Source organism: Hylobates moloch, unplaced genomic scaffold (genome assembly GCF_009828535.3).
Source record: "Hylobates moloch isolate HMO894 unplaced genomic scaffold, HMol_V3 SCAFFOLD_9, whole genome shotgun sequence".
Taxonomy (NCBI): Eukaryota; Metazoa; Chordata; class Mammalia; order Primates; family Hylobatidae; genus Hylobates; species Hylobates moloch.
In genome coordinates this window covers 88,946,554-88,953,391 of record NW_026652284.1, presented here as the reverse complement: position 1 = coordinate 88,953,391, position 6,838 = coordinate 88,946,554, and the positions used below count along the sequence as shown (strand labels likewise).

General features: G+C 42.0%; 1 pseudogene; it reads right to left on the bottom strand.

Annotated features, from left to right (window-relative positions):
- Positions 1-4,915: 4,915 nt before the first annotated feature.
- Positions 4,916-5,415, bottom strand: LOC116812691 (dnaJ homolog subfamily B member 6-like; annotated as a pseudogene).
- Between the last annotated feature and the right edge of the window lie 1,423 nt (positions 5,416-6,838).

The window sequence follows — 6,838 nt, the reverse complement described above, 5'->3', positions numbered from 1 at the left end:
ACATCCCTTGTAAGTTGGATTCCTAGGTATTTTATTCTCTTTGAAGCAATGGTGAATGGGAGTTCACTCATGATTTGGCTCTCTGTTTGTCTGTTATTGGTGTACAGGAATGCTTGTGATTTTTGTACATTGATTTTGTATCCTGAGACTTTGCTAAAGTTGCTTATCAGCTTAAGGAGATTTTGGGCTGAGATGATGGGGTTTTCTAGATATACAATCATGTCATCTGCAAACAGGGACAATTTGACTTCCTCTTTTCCTAATTGAATACCCTTTATTTCCTTCTCCTGCCTGATTGCCCTGGCCAGAACTTCCAGCACTATGTTGAATAGGAGTGGTGAGAGAGGGCATCCCTGTCTTGTGCCAGTTTTCAGAGGGAATGCTTCCAGTTTTTGCCCATTCAGTATGATATTGGCTGTGGGTTTGTCGTAGATAGCTCTTATTATTTTGAGATACATCCCATCAATACCTAATTTATTGAGAGTTTTTAGCATGAAGCGTTGTTGAATTTTGTCAAAGGCCTTTTCTGCATCTATTGAGATAATCATGTGGTTTTTGTCTTTGGTTCTGTTTATATGCTGGATTACATTTATTGATTTGCGTATGTTGAACCAGCCTTGCATCCCAGGGATGAAGCCCACTTGATCATGGTGTATAAGCTTTTTGATGTGCTGCTGGATTCGGTTTCCCAGTATTTTATTGAGGATTTTTGCATCAATGTTCATCAAGGATATTGGTCTGAAATTCTCATTTTTGGTTATGTCTCTGCCAGGTTTTGGTATCAGGACGATGCTGGCTTCATAAAATGTGTTAGGGAGGATTCCCTCTTTTTCTATCGATTGGAATAGTTTCAGAAGGAATGGTACCAGTTCCTCCTTGTACCTCTGGTAGAATTTGGCTGTGAATCCATCAGGTCCTGGACTCTTTTTAGTTGGTAAGCTATTGATTATTGCCACAATTTCAGAACCTGTTATTGGTCTATTAAGAGATTCAACTTCTTCCTGATTTAGTCTTGGGAGGGTGTATTTGTCGAGGAATTTATCCATTTCTTCTAGATTTTCTAGTTTATTTGCGTAGAGGTGTTTGTAGTATTCTCTGACGGCAGATTGTATTTCTGTGGGATCAGTGGTGATATCCCCTTTTTCATTTTTTATTGCATCTACTTGATTCTTCTCTCTTTTCTTCTTTATTAGTCTTGCTAGTGGTCCATCAATTTTGTTGATCTTTTCAAAAAACCAGCTCCTGGATTCATTAAATTTTTGAAGGGTTTTTTGTGTCTCTATTTCCTTCAGTTCTGCTCTGATTTTAGTTATTTCTAGCCTTCTTCTAGCTTTTGAATGTGTTTGCTCTTGCTTTTCCAGTTCTTTTAATTGTGATGTTAGGGTGTCAATTTTGGATCTTTCCTGCTTTCTCTTGTGGGCATTTAGTACTATAAATTTCCCTCTACACACTGCTTTGAATGTGTCCCAGAGATTCTGGTATGTTGTGTCTTTGTTCTCGTTGGTTTCAAAGAACATCTTTATTTCTGCCTTCATTTCATTATGTACCCAATAGTCATTCAGGAGCAGGTTGTTCAGTTGCCATGTAGTTGAGCGGTTTTGAGTGAGTTTCTTAATCCTGAGTTCTAGTTTGATTGCACTGTGGTCTGAGAGACAGTTTGTTATAATTTCTGTTCTTTGACATTTGCTGAGGAGAGCTTTACTTCCAACTATGTGGTCAATTTTGGAATAGGTGTGGTGTGGTGCTGAAAAAAATGTATATTCTGTTGACTTGGGGTGGAGAGTTCTGTAGATGTCTATTAGGTCCACTTTATGTAGAGCTGAGTTCAATTCCTGGATATCCTTGTTAACTTTCTGTCTCGTTGATCTGTCTAGTGTTGACAGTGGGGTGTTAAAATCTCCCATTATTATTGTGTGTGAGTTTAAGTCCCTTTGTAGGTCACTCAGGACTTGCTTTATGAATCTGGGTGCTCCTGTGTTGGGTGCATATATATTTAGGATAGTTAGCTCTTCTTGTTGAATTGATCCCTTTACCATTATGTAATGGCCTTCTTTGTCTCTTTTGATCTTTGTTGGTTTAAAGTCTATTTTATCAGAGACTAGGATTGCAACCCCTGCCTTTTTTTGTTTTCCATTTGCTTGATAGATCTTCCTCCATCCCTTTATTTTGAGTCTATGTGTGTCTCTGCACGTGAGATGGGTTTCCTGAATACAGCACACTGATGGGTCCTGACTCCTTATCCAGTTTGCCAGTCTGTGTCTTTTAATTGGAGCATTTAGTCCATTTACATTTAAAGTTAATATCGTTATGTGTGAATCTGATCCTGTCATTATGATGTTAGTTGGTTATTTTGCTCGTTAGTTGATGCAGTTTCTTCCTAGCCTCGATGGTCTTTACAATTTGGCATGTTTTTGCAGTGGCTGGTACCGGTTGTTCCTTTCCATGTTTAGTGCTTCCTTCAGGAGCTCTTTTAGGGCAGGCCTGGTGGTGACAAAATCACTCAGCGTCTGCTTGTCTGTAAAGTATTTTATTTCTCCTTCACTTATGAAGCTTAGTTTGGCTGGATATGATATTCTGGGTTGAAAATTCTCTTCTTTAAGAATGTTGAATATCGGCCCCCACTCTCTTCTGGCTTGTAGAGTTTCTGCGGAGAGATCAGCTGTTAGTCTGATGGGCTTCCCTTTGTGGGTAACCCAACCTTTCTCTCTGGCTGCCCTTAACATTGTTTTCCTTCATTTCAACTTTGGTGAATCTGACAATTATGTGTCTTGGAGTTGCTCTTCTCGAGGAGTATCTTTGCGGCATTCTCTATTTCCTGAATCTGAATGTTGGCCTGCCTTGCTAGATTGGGGAAGTTCTCCTGGATAATATTTTGCAGAGTGTTTTCCAACTTGGTTCCATTCTCCCCGTCATTTTCAGGTACAACAATCAGACGTAGGTTTGGTCTTTTCACATAGTCCCAAATTTCTTGGAGGCTTTGTTCATTTCTTTTTATTCTTTTTTCTCTAAACTTCCCTTTTCGCTTCATTTCATTCATTTCATCTTCCATCAGCGATACCCTTTCTTCCAGTTGATCGCATCTGCTACTGAGGCTTCTGCAATCTTCGCGTAGTTCTCGAAACTTGGCTTTCAGCTCCATCAGCTCCTTTAAGCCCTTCTCTCCATTGGTTATTCTAGTTATCCATTCTTCTAATTTTTTTTCAAAGTTTTTAACTTCTTTGCTATTGTTTTGAATTTCCTCCCATAGCTCAGAGTAGTTTGATCGTCTGAAGCCTTCTTCTCTCAACTCGTCAAAGTCATCCTCCATCCAGCTTTGTTCCATTGCTGGTGAGGAACTGCATTCCTTTGGAGGAGGAGAGGTGCTCTGCTTTTTAGAGTTTCCAGCTTTTCTGCTCTGTTTTTTCCCCATCTTTGTGGTTTTATCTACTTTTGGTCTTTGATGATGGTGATGCACAGATGGGTTTTTGGTGTGGATGTCCTTTCTGTTTGTTAGCTTTCCTTCTACCAGACAGGACCTTCAGCTGCAGGTCTGTTGGAGTTTACTAGAGGTCCACTCCAGACCCTGTTTGGCTGTGTGTCAGCAGCGGTGGCTGCAGAACAGCGGATTTTCGTGAGACCACAAATTCAGCTGTCTGATAGTTCCTCTGGAAGTTTTATCTCAGAGGAGTACCCGGCTGAGTGAGGTGTCAGTCTGTCCCTACTGGGGGGGTGCCTCCCAGTTAGGCTGCTCAGGGGTGAGGGACCCACTTTAGGAGGCAGTCTGTCCGTTCTCAGATCTCCAGCTGCGTGCTGGGAGAACCACTACTCTCTTCAAAGCTGCCAGTCAGACAGGGACATTTAATTCTGAGGATGTTCCTGCTGACTTTTTGTTTGTCTGTGCCCTGCCCCCAGAGGTGGAGCCTACAGAGGCAGGCAGGCCTCCTTGAGCTGTGGTGGGCTCCACCCAGTTCGAGCTTCCTGGCTGCTTTGTTTACCTAAGCAAGCCTGGGCAATGGCAGGCACCCCTCCCCCAGCCTCGCTGCCGCCTTGCAGCTTGATCTCAGACTGCTGTGCTAGCAATCAGCGAGACTCCGTGGGCATAGGACCCTCCGAGCCAGGTGCGGGACACAATCTCCTAGTGTGCCGTTTTCCAGGCCCGTTGGGAAAGCACAGTATTGGGGTGGGACTGACCCGATATTCCAGGTGCCATCTGTTACCCCTTTCTTTGACTAGGAAAGGGAACTCCCTGACCCCTTGCACTTCCTGAGTGAGGCAATGCCTCGCCCTGCTTCGGCTCGCACACAGTGCGCTTCACCGACTGTCCTGCACCCACTGTTTGGCACTCCCTAGTGAGATGAAACCGGTACCTCAAGCAGAAATGCAGAAATCACCCATCTTCTGTGTTGCTCAGGCTGGGAGCTGGAGACCGGAGCTGTTCCTATTCGGCCATCTTGGCTCCACCCCGCTTGAAATCTTTAAAAAAAAGTTCCTGTTGGCCTGGCGCGGTGGCTCATGCCTGTAATCCTAGCACTTTGGGAGGCCGAGTTGGGCAGATCATGAGGTCAGGCGATCAAGACCATCCTGGCTAACGCGGCGAAACCCTGTCTCTGCTAAAAATATGAAAAAAATTAGCTTGGTGGCATGCACCTCTAGTCCCAGCTACTCTAGAGGCTGAGGCAGGAGAATTGCTTGAACCTGGGAGGCAGAGGTTGCAGTGAGCCGAGATCACACCACTGCACTCCAGCCTGGGCAACAGAGTGAGACTTGGTCTCAAAAAAAAAAAAAAAAAAAAGAAGTTCCTGTTAATCCTCAAATGGCACTTGTTATTGTTTAACATTTCTGTTAAATACATGCACTGAATTACTTGTTACCCAAGCCAGAAGCTGCTTCTTACCATTTATCATTTAGGACTTTAACTAGCTGTCTTTCTCAACATCTATTCCTTCTTGACCATCCTCGACAATCCTCTTTGTAGTAATTTTTCTGCCAACTATTTTAATAGAAGTTGATAGTGATTTAAAGTTGCCCATCCCAGTACCACCAAATGAGGTAGAAGGGAATGAAGTGAGACCCCCGTGACCTAGTGATCTGAATGAAGTAAATCCAAACAGTCAAAAACTTCCACCAAAACCTTCCCTGAAGACATTATCTGGGTTAGAGAATGTGAAGCCAAACTCACAGAACTGTCAAAATGACTTCCACCTCCTCTCCGCCAATTAATCCTTCTTTGCCATATTTTTCATAGATGTCCTGCTTTTTAGCATCTGACAGCACTTCATAGGCCTCGGCTACTTGTTTGAATTTTCTCTCTGCTTCTTCTTTATTCTCAGGATTTTTATCTGGGTGTTACTTCAGTGCCAGTTTTCAATATGCCTTTTTAATATCCTCAGTTGAGGCATGTCTCTGCACACCCAGAACTTCATAGTAATCCGCCATGTTTTAACAGATTGTTGGAACAGGTCCAAGGACAGAGGCGACTGGCAGTGAGATACAGGGGAGGCGAAGTGGTGGCCCAGGTCTCCTCTAGGCTCCAGCACCGCTGTGCTGGTGGCAGCGGCCTGCTCCGCTCCTTAAAAACAAAATCCAACTGAAAAAAATAACATCACTAAAATTTCATTAAATAAAAAATCACTAACATTAAATATAATCAAATAAAAACATAACTATTCCTCTAGCATAGCTACCTACAAATGCAGTAGGGTTTCCTAATTAAAACCAATAAGAAAATAAACTCACCAAATCCCACCAGAATTCATTGAATGCAGCTAAAAAAATTTTAAATATAAAACAGTGAGCTTGTTTTGTGAATAAGTCTGTGCATTCTTTTACTTGTTTATTTAAATTATAACTGCTGTGTTTAAATATTACAAAGAAAATAAATATATCCTTTATTGAAAGAAGTGGAAAAGATAATTTTAAATGACTTAATTAGCTCTACCAATCCATTCAGCTACTGCTTTTTAGTCTGTACTAGCAGGAAACCATGACTTCCTGAATTTGGAAATGATGCATAGCCCCTAATAAACTTACACAATAATGTTGCCCATTTTTTTTTCCAAACGTAGCAGGAACTTATCTTTATTCATTTTGTCTAAAGTAAAAATTTGCATATCATCTCAATTTTTTAAGCGATTTCTAGTAATATTTGAAGAGTATTCCAGGCATATCTTAGCAGGCAGGGGAGGAAGGTAGACATACTGGTTTTATTTTCATGAAAATTTCAGGGGACTGATGGTAAAAGAAACATGCCTTGGCCTCTTGGGATTGAGGAGTGGCCCAGAAATCTGGAGATAATGACTCCTGCTTAGCTTCACAGGCATTATACTATTTGAAGAGAAACTCATTAGAAGGGAAGAAGAGTCAAGACATTACGTTGGGCCGGGCACGGTAGCTCACGCCCATAATCCCAGTACTTTGGGAGGTCAAGGCAGGTGGATCACTTGAGGTCAGGAGTTCAAGACCAACCTGGCCAACATGGCAAAAATCCATCTCTGCTAAAAATACAAAAAAAAAAAAAAAATGAGCCGGGCGTAGTGGCGCACTCCTGTCTCAGCTACTCATGAGGCTGAGGCAGGAGAACTGCTTGAACTCAGGAGGCAGTCCAGCCTGGACAACACAGCGAGACTCAAAAAAATAAATAAATAAATAAAAAGGACATTGCCTTGGTCCATTAGCTAAGTTAAGTGTTCATTTATAAAGGTAAATGGTTTTGAGTGCAGTATAATGTGGTATCATTAAAATTGTAAGTCCAAGCTGCACAAAGAATGTGTGCCAAGGAAGGAGGAGAGGGTACAGCTATTACAGTATTTATCAAATGGAAAAGCACATTACTAGAAGTGCTGTGGACCACTTAGAAAAC